The sequence below is a fragment of the Hemitrygon akajei genome, chromosome 7 (genome assembly GCF_048418815.1).
Source record: "Hemitrygon akajei chromosome 7, sHemAka1.3, whole genome shotgun sequence".
NCBI lineage: Eukaryota > Metazoa > Chordata > Chondrichthyes > Myliobatiformes > Dasyatidae > Hemitrygon > Hemitrygon akajei.
In genome coordinates, this window is record NC_133130.1 from 18,805,951 (window position 1) to 18,819,838 (window position 13,888).

Here is a 13,888-nt window from a genome sequence, read left to right on the forward strand (position 1 = left end):
AATACCCAGAGTCTAGACTGACATCTACATCATTTATTATTATATTGAAATTTGTCCTCTACTGTGCCTATTGTCTTGTTTATTGATTTGTTAATTAATTATTGTACTGCCCTGCACTGTTTTGTGTACTTTACGTAGTCCTGTGTAGGTCTGTAGTCTAGTGCAGTTTTTGTGTTGTTTTACGTAGTCTAGTGTAGCCTTGAGTTGTCTCTCTAGTCTAATGTATTTCGCATTTCCCCCTCCCCCCACTACTTTCAAATCTCATAGTATCTCTCCTTTCAGTTAGTCCTGACGAAGGGTCTCGGCCCGAAACATCGTCAGTGCTTCTTCCTATAGATGCCGCCTGGCCTGCTGCGTTCCACCAGCATTTTGTGTGTGTAGTCTAATGTAGTTTTGAGTTGTTTCATGGAGCACCAGGGTCCTGGAGGAACATTGCTTGCTTTTACTGTGTACTGTACCAGCAGTTTATGGTCAAAACGACAATAAAAAGCAACTTGACTTGACTTGACGACTTGGTGGTAGGCATTGTACCTTCACAGCACTGTGGGAGCTCCTTCACTTGAACGACTGCAATGTTTCAAGAGAGAAGCTTGCTACCATTTTCTTGAGGGCAGTTAGGGAGAGCAGCAAGTGCTAGACATCTGCACTGGTGCCCACATCCCGTGAATGAGTCAAAGGAATTTCATCAGATGGACAGTTACATGATGAGCATGCAGTCTTGTGGGTTATTTGGCAGTGCAGGCAAATCTCAACATATGTCAATTCCATCCTGTTCTTGGCCACAAGCTGGAAGGTTTTTGCCAAATACTCTTTCATGGTGATGATGCCATTTAAACATGGAACAGTTCTTTGTGCTTTGCAATCAATGAGGTTTAAAACCTCGCTTGATTGCTCTTAGTTATTGTATATCAGGCAGAAAGATTTTGCCTTATGATCCACACTTGGCATGGCTTCAGAACTTTCCAATGTGTTTGCATCACTTCTGCAGCGACATGGCAAGACCGCTGCAGAAGTGTTGCACGTAGCATGGCCCCACCAGCGCAACCCAGTGTAGACCGGGGGACCTTAGCTTTGCCTGCCACAAAAAGCTGGATCTCCCGATGACCACCCATTTCAATTTGAGTTCCCTTTCCCATTCTGACAAGTCTACCCATGGCCTCCTCTACTGCCACGATGTGGGCAAACTCGGGCTAGAAAAGCAAATGATGATATTCCATTTGGTTAGTCTCCAACCTGAATATCAAAATCTTCTAGTAATTTCTTCCTTCTTCCTTCTTCTCTCGTTTCCCATTCCCTCACTCTGGTTACCCACCTACCCGTTCTCTTCCCCTCACCTGTCCATCACCTCCCTCTGGTTCCCCTCCTCTTTCCCTTTCTTCCAGATTTTTTCTTCTTCTGCCCTCTAACTTTTCCACCTGTCACCTCCAGCTTCTCACACATCCTCCACCTTCCCCCTCACCTATTACCTGCTTGCTTGTACTCCTTCCCCTCCCCTCATCTTCTATTCTGGCATCTGGCCCCTCCTTTCCAGTCCTGATGAAGCGTCTCAGCCTGAAACGTTGACTGTTTATTCCTCTCCATAGATGCTGCCTGTCCTGCTGAGTTCCTCCAGCATTTTGTGTGTTGCTCAAGATCTTTGTTAATCTTTCCTTAAGCTGGCGGGAGGTGATAGTCAAAAAGTGAAAGTCCACCGAAACAAAGTCAAGATAAGACTTTACCTTATCGGGGCATGGTAGCATGGTGTTTGGTGCTCCAGGGTTCAATTCCCACCACTGTCTGTAAGGACTTTGTACGTTTTCGCTGTGACCGTGTGGGTCTCCTCCAGGTGCTCTGGTTTCCTCCCACACTCCAAAGATGTACAGCTTAGGGTTAGTGAATTGTGGACATGCTATGTTGGTATCAGAAATATTGTGACATTTAAGGGCTGTGCCCAGCACATCCTCAGACTGTGTTGTTCTTCTCCATACGTTTGGATGAACTGATGTACATGTGACAAGTAAAGATGATCTTTAATAAGGTAAAATACATCTTTAACAAGATAAATCTTTAATAAGATGTATGAGGGGTGATTGATAAGTTCGTGGCCTAAGGTAGAAGGAGTCCGTTTTAGAAAACCGAGCACATTTATTTTTCAACATAGTCCCCTCCTACATGTACACACTTAGTCCAGCGGTCGTGGAGCATACGGATCTTGGACCTCCAGAAAGTGTCCACAGCAGGGGTGATTAATAAGTTTGTGGCCTAAGGTAGAAGGAGATGAGTTACACAGTTCTCGTTACATGCACATGCAGTTCAACTCTTTGAGTGATTATGCAGAAAGTTTGAAGTTAATAACTCATCTCCTTCTACCTTAGGCCTCGAACTTATCAATCACTCCTCGTGTGTGTGTGTGTGTGTGGGTGGGAGGGAGGATCTGGGTTTGTTTTGCTGTTGGCATTTCATGGTGTATTGTGTTGTTCTTCCGAGCATTGTGGGAATGCTATGTCGCCGCTGGAATGTGTGGCAACACTTGCGAACTGCCCCCAGCTCATCCTCGGGTTGTTAACAAAAACAATGCATTTCACAGAATGCCTTGATGCCTACGTGATAAACAAAATTGAATCTTGAGCAGCACACACAAATGGGGAATCCTTTTGTAATTTCTAAGGTAAGGACATGTTCGGCACAGTTAGTGGGCTGAAGGGCCTGTATTGTGCTGTAGGTTTTCTATGTTTCTAAAATGCTGGAGGAACTCAGCAGGCCAGGCAACATCTATGGAAAAAAGTACAGTCGACGTTTCGGGCCGAAACCCTTGGGCGGGTCTCTCGGGCTTCATTGTGTGTTTCAATGTACATGTGATAAACAAAATTGTATCTTGACTAAACCAGGAACTAACTCACCTGATTTTGAATCTGCCCCTTCTTCATCAGTCCCGAAGGATCAAGGATGATTTTGTTCCCTCTCCATTTCTGGGCCGATTGATGACGTGTGGGGTCTGTGACTCTCCCACAGATAGGATGAGAGGTGGCAGACAGGGACAGATGCGCCATCATGGGGACGTCCATTCCTACCAAGAGGCCTGTAACCAGTGATGCGCCTCAGCGGCCCCAACGATTAATTACATACAAGAAACGCTGTTGCAAGAAAGCAGCAGCCATCGTCAAGGATCCCCCATCATCGATGCCATGCTCTCTTCTTGCTGCTGCCTTCCAAAAGGAGGTACAGGAGCCTTAAGTCCCACACTAACAGGTTCAGGGATAGTTATTACCCCCTCAGCCATCAGACTCCTGAACCAGAATGAATAACTTCACTCACCTCAACACTGAGCTGTTTCCACTACCTACGAACTCACTTTCAAGGAGTCTACAACTCAATATTATTTATTACTTATTTATCTGTTGTTATTATTATGTAGTTAGCAACACACACACATAATGCTGGAGGAACTCTGGAGGCCAGGCAGCATCTATTGATGTGCATTGCTTGGATTTCCAGCATCTGCAGATTTTCTCTTGTTTGCGATTATTATTTGGTTTCTCTTGTATTCACACTAAAATGTTGAATTTTGCATATTGGTTGTTTGTCCATCTCTGGGTGTAGTTCTTCATTGATTGCATTGTGTTTACTTGTATTTACTATGAATGCCTGCAAGAAAATGAGTCTCAGGGTTGTTATGGTGACATATATTGAATTGAATTGATTTTATTTCTTACATCCTCTCATCCTCTTCCCTTATTCCTTTACATGAGGAGTAAAAATCTTTACGTTACATCTGTCTAAATGTTCAATGTGCAATCATAGAAATTTATAATAAATAGAACAGTCAATGTAATATAGAGTACACTCAAATCAGCATGAGTTCATCAGTCTGATGGCCTGGTTAAGAAGCTGTCCCGGAGTCTGCTGGTCCTGGCTTTTATGCTGCGGTACCATTTCCTGGATGGTAGCAGCTGGAATAGATTGTGGTTGAGGTGACTCGGGTCCCCAGTCATCCAACAGGCCCTTTTACACACTTGTCCTTGTAAATGTCCTGAACAGCGTGAAGTTCACATTTACAGATGCGCTGGGCTGTCCGCACCACTCTCTGCAGAATCCTGTGATTAAGGGAGGTACAGTTCCCATACCAGGCAGTGATGCAGCCAGTCAGGATGCTCTCAATTGTGCCCCTGTAGAAAGTTCTTAGGATTCGGCAGCCCATACCAACTTCCTCAACCATCTGAGATGAAAGAGGCGCTGTTGTGCCTTTTTCACTACACAGCTGGTGTGTACAAACCATGTGAGGCCCTCAGTGATGTGGATGCCAAGGAATTTAAAGCTGTTTACCCTCTCAATCCCAGATCCATTGATGTCTATAGAGGTTAATCTATCTCCATTCCTCCTGCAGTCCACAACCAGCTCCTTTGTTTTTGCGATATTGAGGGAGAGGTTGTTTTCTTGACACTACTATGTCAGAAAGATGACTTCTTCCCTGTAGGCCACCTCATTATTGTTTGAGATAAGACCAATCAATGTTGTGTCGTACCCAAATTTAATTAGCAGATTAGAACTGTGGGTAGTGATATAGTCATGGGTATACAGGGAGTAAAGGAGGGGACTCAGTACGCAGCCCTGAGGGGCTCCTATATTGAGAGTCAGAAGGTTGGAGGTGAGGGAGCCCACTCTTACCACCTGCCAGCAATCTGACAGGAAGTCCAGGATCCAGCTACACAAGGCAGGGTCAAGACCAAGGTCTCTGAGCTTCTTGTCAAGCCTGGATGGAACTACGGTGTTGAATGCTGGACTGTAGTCCAAGAACAACATTCTCACATAAGCATCCTTCTCCAGATGTGTAAGAACGGTATGTGGCTATTGCGTCATCTGTCGATCAGTTGTTTCGGTAGGTGAATTGTAGGGGGTCCAGTTTGGGTGGTAGCAAGCTGCAGATGTAATCCTAGACCAGCCTCTCAAAGCATTTGCTTATTATTGAGGTGAGCGCAACAGGACGCCAGTCATTCAGGTGTGTTACCTTTGTCTTTTTTAGTACAGGGACAATGGTGGATAATTTGAAGCAGGAGGGCACTCTGAACCAGTCCACATCAGAGGATCAGAGGTGCAGAGGGTCACACACTGGGAGAGGGAGAGATTTAAAAATGTCTGTAAACGCACCTGCTAGTTGTGCTGCGCGCATCCTGAGTACCCGCCCTGGGATGCCGTCCAGTCCCGCAAACTTGCGACCATCCACTCATTGGAAAAATCTGCGTACCTCAGCCTCAGAGATGACCAGGTTGCAGGTTGTAGCGGTGGCTTTCCTCGGAGGCTCAGAGTTAGTGACATCGAACCGAGCGTAAAAGCGATTGAGCTCATCTGGGAGAGAGGCCGCGATGCTGGCATCACCACAACGTTCGGCTTTGAAGTCTGCGAAGGTATGCAATAGCTCATGTGTGCTATTCGTTGTGAATCTTGACTCAATCTTGTCCCTATATTGTTGTTACTTTGGTAATAGATTTCCTTTGGACTTTGAGTCTTAAGTCCACTTTAGTGGTAACCATACTATAGAGAAGATATTATTAAACTGGAAGAAGTGCAGAAAATTTTACAAGGTGGCAGGTATTAAGTGACTGACTTGCAAGGAGAGGTTGGACAGTCTAGAACTTTATTTATTAGAATGTAGCAGACTGAGGGATGAGCCTACAGAGCTGTATGAAATCATGAGGGTCATACAGTAACCAGATGAATTCACTCAGTCTTCTCAGTACGTAGGGAGCATAGGTTTATGCTGAGAGGAGAAAGATTCAATAGGAACCTGGGGCCTGTATATATGTCCTCGATGGTGGGTTGGCTGGTGCCAGTGATGCGTTGGGCAGTTTTGACTACCCATAGATGAGCTTTCCTGCCCGCTGCAGAGCAGCTTCCGTACCCTGCAGTGATGCTGTACGTCAGGATGCTCTCTATCACTCATCTGCAGAATGACATGAGTACGTTTGTGCGAAGTCCAGCTCTTGTCAGCTTCCTCAGAAAGTAACGGCATTCCTGATGGCATAGGATGTGTTCTGGGACCATGAGAGGTTGTGTGTGATGTGTACTCCCAGGAGTTCAAAACTGCTCATCAGTTCCACTGCAGTGCTGCCAATTTAAAAAGAGGAATGAGTGTTGCAAGCTCCCCTGAAGTCAAGAACCATCTTCTTTGTCATGCTGACATTAAGGAAGAGGTTATTTGCCTGGCACCAGGCCTTGGCCTCCTCTACCTTATCTCTGTAGGTCATCTCATCGTTGTTGGTGTTGTGCCCCACCGTCGTGTCATTCGAGAACTTGGCAATGTGATTGAATCTCAATCTGAAGGTTATCTCTGCCATTCTGAATGCTTTTTTCTCCACTTTGACATCATGAGCCAGGGAGTCACAGGAGTCAGTGGGTATTTCTTCAAGAAAGCTTTAATCTCATCATTGAGCCTTTTCCTCTACCCAACTGGTCATTACTTCCTTTAACAGAGCCTGGAATATAGTCATTGTTTCAGGTCTGTCTAGCAATCCACATTTTGCCTCATTTCCCTGCTCGTGGATCTGCGTATAGAAGATTGCCAGCTTTGTAAAGATAAAGGCTCACTTTATTTATCATGAGTGCTCCGAACGTCAAAGCAAACAATAAAAGGCTTCACTTGCATCAAATCAGATCGGCGAGGATTGAGCTGGGGGCAGTTCACAAGTGTTTGCCACATTTCCAGCATTGACATAGGATGTCCACGACTCACTAACCTTGGCCGTATGTCCTCAGAATGTGGGAGGAAACCCATGTGGTCATGGAGAGAACATAGAAACTCCTCACAGTCAGCGGCAGGAATCGAACCCCGTTCAGTGATCGCTAGCACTGTAAAGCAATTGCACTATGATACCACCTGCATAATTTACCCTTTCTGCTCGTCACATCTGCGTGACCACTTCTCCTTCATTTATGTGCAGAAGTAGAACCATAGAACCCTACAGTACAGAAAACAGGTCATTCAGCCCTTCTAGTCTGTCCCATTGACCTGAACCCAGTCCATCACCCTCCAGACCTCTTCCATCCATGTATCTATCCAATTTATTCTTGAAATTTAAGAGGGAGCCCACATTTACCACGTCATATGGAAGCTCGTTCCACACGAGTGTGTGAAGTTACCATAACTAGAGAGAAGGTATTTGGGAAACTGAAAGGTCTCAAGGTAGATAAGTCACCTGGACCAGATGGTATACACTCCAGGGTTCTGAAAGAGTTGGCTGTCGAGGCATTAGTAACGATCCTTCAAGAATCACTCATTTCTGGAATGGTTCCGGAAGACTGGAATATTGCAATATGTCACTCCACTCTTCAAGAATGGAGAGAGGCAGAAGAAAGGAAACTATAGGCCAGTTAGTCTGACCTCAGTGGTTCGAAAGATGTTTGAGTCAATTGCTAAGGATGAGGTCTCAGGGTACTTGGAGGCCCATGATAAAATGGGCTGTCATCGGCATGGTTTCCTCAAAGCAATATCTTGCCTGACAATTCTGTGGGAATTCTTTAAAGAAATAACAAGCAGGATAGACAAAGGACAATCTACTGATGTTGTGTACTTGGATTTTCAGAAGGCCTTTGACAAGGTGCCACACATGAGGCTGCTTAGCAAGCTATGAGCCCATGACATTACAGGAAAGATTCTAGCATGGATAAAGCAGTGGCTAATTGGCAGGAGACAAAGAGTGAGAATAAAGGGAGCCTCTCTGGTTGGCTGCCAGTGACTAGTGGTGTTCCACAGGGGTCTGTGTTGGGACCGATTCTTTTTACATCATATTTCAATTGTTTGGATGATGGAATTGATGGCTTTTTTGCAAAGTTTGCAGATGATATGAGGATAGATATGAGGAGCAGGAAGCTTTGAAGAAGTAGAGAAGCTACAGAAGGACCTAGACAGATTAGGAGAATGGGCAAAGAATTGGTAAATGGAATACAGTATGAGAAGTGTATGGCCATGCACTTCAGTAAAAGAAATGAAAGGGTTGAATATTCTCTAAATGAGAGAAAATACATATAACTGAGGTGCAAAGGGTCTTGGGAATCCTTGTGCAGGATTCTCTAAAGGTTAATTTGCAGTTTGAGTTTATGGCAAGAAAGCAAATGCAATATTAGCATTCATTTCAAGAGGATTAAAATATAAAAGAAAGGATGTAATGGTGAGACTTTATAAAGCACTGGTGAGGCCTCACTTGGAGTATTGAGAGCAGGTTTGGACCCCTTGTTTCAGCAAGTATGTACCGAAACTGGAGAGGGTTCAAAGGAGGTTCACGAAAATGATTCCAGGATTGAATGGCATGTCATATGAAAAGCGTTTGATGGCTCTGTAACTGTACTAACTAGAATTCAGAAGGATGAGGGGTGACATCATTGACACCTATTGAATGGTGAAAGATCTCGATAGAGTGGATGTGGGAAGGATGTTTCCTATGGTGGGAGAGTCTAAGACCAGAGGACAGTTTCAGAATATAGAGGTCTCCTTTTAGGACAGAGATGAACAGGAATTCCTTTAGCCAGGGAGGGGTGAATCTGTGGGAGACAGCAGTGGAGGCCAAGTCTATATGTATATTTAAGGCAGAGATTGATAGATTCATGATTGACAGACAGACATACTTTATTGATCCCGAGGGAAACTGGGTTTCGTTACAGTTGCACCAACCAAGAATAGTGTAGAAATATAGCAATATAAAACCATAAATAATTAAATAATAAAAGGTAAATTATGCCAAGTGGAAATAAGTCCAGGACCAGCCTATTGGCTCAGGGTGTCTGACACTCCTAGGGAGGAGTTGTAAAGTTTGATGGCCACAGGCAAGAATGACTTCCTATGATGCTCAGTGTTGCATCTCGGTGGAATGAGTCTCTGGCTGAATTGGTCAGGACATGAAGGGATACAGGGAGAGGGCAATGGATTGGATCAGCCATGATGAAATGGAGCAGACTCGATGGGCAAAATGGCCTAATTCTGCTCTTATACCTTATGGTCTTATGACATCTAAAACTTTGACAAACTTCTATAGATATGTAGCGGAGGATGTACTGACCGGCTGCCTCACGGTCTGGTTTGGAAACACCGATGCCTTTGAATGGAAGATCCTGTAGAAGCGAGTGGATTCGGCCCAGTACATCATGGGTATAGCCCTCCCAGCAACTGAGGACATCTACATGAAATGCTGTCATAGGAAAGCAGCATCCATCATCAGAGGTCCCCACCGCCCAGGCCATGCTCTCTTCTCACTGCTGTCATCAAGTAGAAGGAACAAGAGTGTCAGGTTTCTCACTACCAGGTTCAGGAACAGTTACTATCCCTCAACCATCAGGCTCTTGAATAAAAGGAGATAACTACACTCACTAGTCCACCACTGAAATGTTCCCACAACCAACGATCTCACTCTAAGGACTCTTAATCGTGTTATCTCACATTCTTGTTATATAATGCTATTTATTTATATTTTGCATTTGCACAGTTTGTTGTCTTCTGCACTCTGCTTAATCTTTCATTGATCCTGTTATATTCACTATTCTATAGATTTACAGAGTATGCCCACAGGAAAATGAATCTCAGGGTTGTGTGTAGTGAGAAATATGTACTTACAAAATAAAATTTACTTTGAACTTTGAAATCTTCTGTTAGGTGCACGAGTTTCCCCAGTTGTTAGCAATCTGTGTGACCATGAGTTACACCACTTGTGTGATTTAGTTTCTTATACCCGTGCCCCTGACCCCAACATTTATCATGGCGTGGTGGCAGAGCAGTCAGAATAATGCTTTAGGATGCCAGCGATCTGATTATCAGGGTACAATTCCTGCTATTGTCTGTAAGGAGTGTGTACGTTCTCCCCGTGACCACGTGCGTCTCCCCCTGGTGCTCCGTTTTCCCCCCTCATTCCAAAAAAGGTTTCCAGTCAGGGTTAGTAAGTTGTGGGCACTCAGATTCAGACTGCTATGTAGCCGCCAGGAGCATGGCAAACTGCCCCCAACACATCCTCGAACAGTGTTGCTCATTAATGTAAACGACGTATTTCAGGTGATGTTTCGATGTTACATGTGACAAATAAAGCTAGTCTCTAATCTCTCTATTCCCTTCCTTCCTAATGAACAATGTTCTGTTCCTGGCCTTGTCCCATCTTGTGGTCTATCAAAAGCAGGAGTTAATGAAGAGATTCACTGTTGGTGAAGACTGGGGATATTTGATTAACCAAGGGGCAGAAAAGACTGAGTAATAAATTAAAGTGAACAGCTGTTGCACTGGCTGTATCTCCACAACTTAGTATCAGAACTAATTTTATTTAATGTCATATTAGCATCCCTGATTTAGAGATAAAGGCAAAATTATGTTTCCAGATCAGGGAAATGTAAGAACTCAGATTATGATAAGAGCATCACAGAATCCTGGAATCACACACCACAGAAATGAACTCTTCAGCCTATCATGCTGACCATAACAATCTTTTAGACCATAATACATTAGAACAGAATTAGGCCATTCAGCCCATTGAGTCTTCTCTGCCATTCCATCAGAGCCAATTTATTATCCCTCTCAACCCCATTCTACTGCCATCTCCACGTAACCTTTGACCCCCTTACTAATAAAGAACCTATCAACCTTCACTTTAAATACATCCAATGACTTGGTCTCCACAGGGTCTGTGGCAGTGACTTCTACAGATTAACCACCCTCTGGCTAAAGAAATTCCTCCTCACCTCTGTTTTAAATAATTGCTCTTCGATTCTGAAGCTGTGCCCTCTAGTCCTAGATTCTCCCTCTGTAGGAAACATCCTCTCCATGTCCACCCTATCCAGGCCTTTCAATATTTGATTGAATTCTATGAGATTCCCCCTCATTCTTCTAAATTCCAGTGAGTGCAGACCCAGAGTGATCAGACAAACACTCCTCATACATTAACCCTTTCATTCCCTGGATCATTCTCGTGAACCTCCTCTGGATTCTCTCCAATGGCAATATGTCCTTTCTTAGATAAGGGCCCCATCTACACTAATCCCATCTGCCCACAGTGGGTCTGTATTTTCTATGCCTTGCCAATGTAATTGCCTGTCTAGATGCTCTCAAATGCAGTGATTGTATCTGATTCCTCCACTGCTTCTGGCAGTTCCAGATATCAACCACTCTGTGTAAACTACTTACCCCTCATATTCCCTTTCGTATTCTCTCGTCTCACCTTCTCCTAATGCCTTCTTGTCCTTGACACCTCTACTACTGAAAAAAATTCTGATTATCTCCACTGTCTATGCCAGTTGGAGGCATATACTGCTGTTAGTCAGGCTCCAGAGGAGGTTTATAAGAATGATCCCTATTTTCCAGATTACAATAACCTGGACAATTCGTGGACAACAATGAGAGTTGGTATTTAAATATTCAGATGTTATTTTAATCAAAGTATTTATACGTCACCAAAGGCACCCCTGAGATTCATTTTCTTATATATTCAATAAATCCATAACAGAATCAGTGAAAGACCACACCAACACGGGCCAGTGTGCAAAAGACTAAAACAACTGCAAATACAAAAAGAAAGAACATAGAAGAGCATAGAACATAGACATTACAGGCCCTTTGGCCCACAATGTTGTGCCAACCATGTAACCTCCTCTAGAGACTGCCTGTAATTCCCCTACTGCATAGCCCTCTATTTTCCTACGATCCATGTGCCTGTCTAAAAGTCTCTTAAAAGACCCTATCGTATCCGCCTCCATCACCGTTGCCGACAGCCCATTCCACGCACTCACCACTCTCTGCGTAAAAAAACTTACCCCTGACACCTCCTGTGTACCTACTCCTCAGCACCTTAAACCTGTGTCCTCTTGTGGCAACCATTTCAGCCCTGGGAAAAAGCCTCTGACTATCCACACGATCAATGCCTTTCATGATCTTATACACCTTTATCAGGTCACCTCTCATCCTCCGTCACTCCAAGGAGAAAAGGCCGAGTTCATTCAACCTGTTTTCATAAAGCATGCTCCCCAATCCAGGCGACATCCCTGCAAATCTCCTCTGCACCCTTTCTATGGTTTCCACATCCTTCCTGTAGTGAGACCACCAGAATTGAGCACAGTACTCCAAGTGAGGTCTGACCAGGGTCCTATATAGATGCAACATTACCTCTCAGCTCCTAAATTCAATTCCAAGATTGATGAAGGCCAATACACTGTATGCCTTCTTAACCACAGAGTCAACCTGCGCAGCTGCTTTGAGCGTCCTATGGACTCGGACCCCAAGATCCCTCTGATCCTCCACACTGCCAAGAGTCTTACCATTAATACTATATTCTGCCATCATATGTGACCTACCAATATTCTGCCATCATATGTGACCTACCAATATTCTGCCATCATATTTGAATCTTCAAATTGGACTTACCAAAATGAACCACTTCACATTTATCTGGGTTAAAGTCCATCTGCCACTTCTCCGCCCAGTTCTGCATCCTATCGATGTCCCGCTGTAACCTCTGACAACCCTCCAGACTCTCCAAAACACCCCTCACTTTTGTGTCATCAGCAAACTTACTAACTCACCCTTCTACTTCTTCATCCAGATCATTTATAAAAGTCACAAAGAGGAGGGGTCCCAGAACAGATCCCTGCGGAACACCACTGGTCACCATCCTCCATGCAGAATACAAACCATCTACAACCACCCTTCGCCTTCTGTGGGCAAGGCAATTCTGGATCCACAAAGCAAGGTCTGCTTGGATCCCATGCCTCCTTACTTTCTGAAGGAGCCTTGCGTGGAGAACCTTATCAAATGCATTACTGAAATCCATATAAACTACATCCACTGCTCTACCTTCATCAATGTGTTTTGTTACATCCTCAAAGAATTCAATCAGGCTCGTAAGGCATGATCTGCCCTTGACAAAGCCAAGCTGACTATCCCAAATTAGATTATGTCTCTCCAAATGCTCATAAATCCTGTCTCTCAGGATCTTCTCCAACAACTTGCCCACTACCGAAGTCGGACTCACTGGTCTATAATTTCCTGGGCTATCTCTACTCCCTTTCTTCAACAAGGGAACAACATTTGCCAACCTGCAATCCTCCGGTACTTCTCCCATCCCTGTTGATCACCACAAGAGGCTCAGCAATCTCCTCCTTCACTTCCCACAGTAGCCTCGGGTATATCTCATCCAGTCCTGGTTACTTACCTAACTTAAATGCTTTTCAAAAGCTCCAACACCTTCTCTTTCTTGATGTCTATATGCTCAAGTGTTTCATTCTGCTGTAAGTCATCCCCACAATTGCCAAGGTCTTTTTCCCTGGTCAACACTGAAGGAAGGTACTCATTAAGTACCTCTGCTACTTCCCCCGACTCCATGCACATGTTTCCACTGTCGCACCTGATTGCTCCTATTATTAAGAAATAATAAATAAACAAACAAACAAACAAACAAACAAATAAATAAATAAATAACCAATAAATATCACGAACATGAGATGAAGAGTCCTTGAAAGTGAATCCATAGGCTGTGGGGACAATGATGAAATGAAGTTGAGTGAAGTTATCCCCTCTGGTTCAAGAGCCTGATGACTGAGGGATAATAACTATTTCTGAACCTGGTGGTGTGAGTCCTGATGCTCAAGTACCTTCTTCCTGATGGCAGCAGCGAGAAGAGAGCACGTTCTTGGTGGTGGGGTTCCCTGATGATGGATGCTGCTTTCCTGCAACAGTGGTTCATGTAGATGTGCTACACAAAGCCCGCAGTTGTGGGAATTTATCTCCTGGATCTATCTTATCAGTGGTCCGAAGGTTGCCTGATCTTGCTGGGGCTTCAGTGAGCTGATTTCACTGCTGAAGGTATCAGTCTTGTCTGTTAGGTGTTTGTAGGTTCCATTCCTGTTGCTGTGACCAGATATTAGCTGTCACTGTGGAATATTGCTGAAGAGT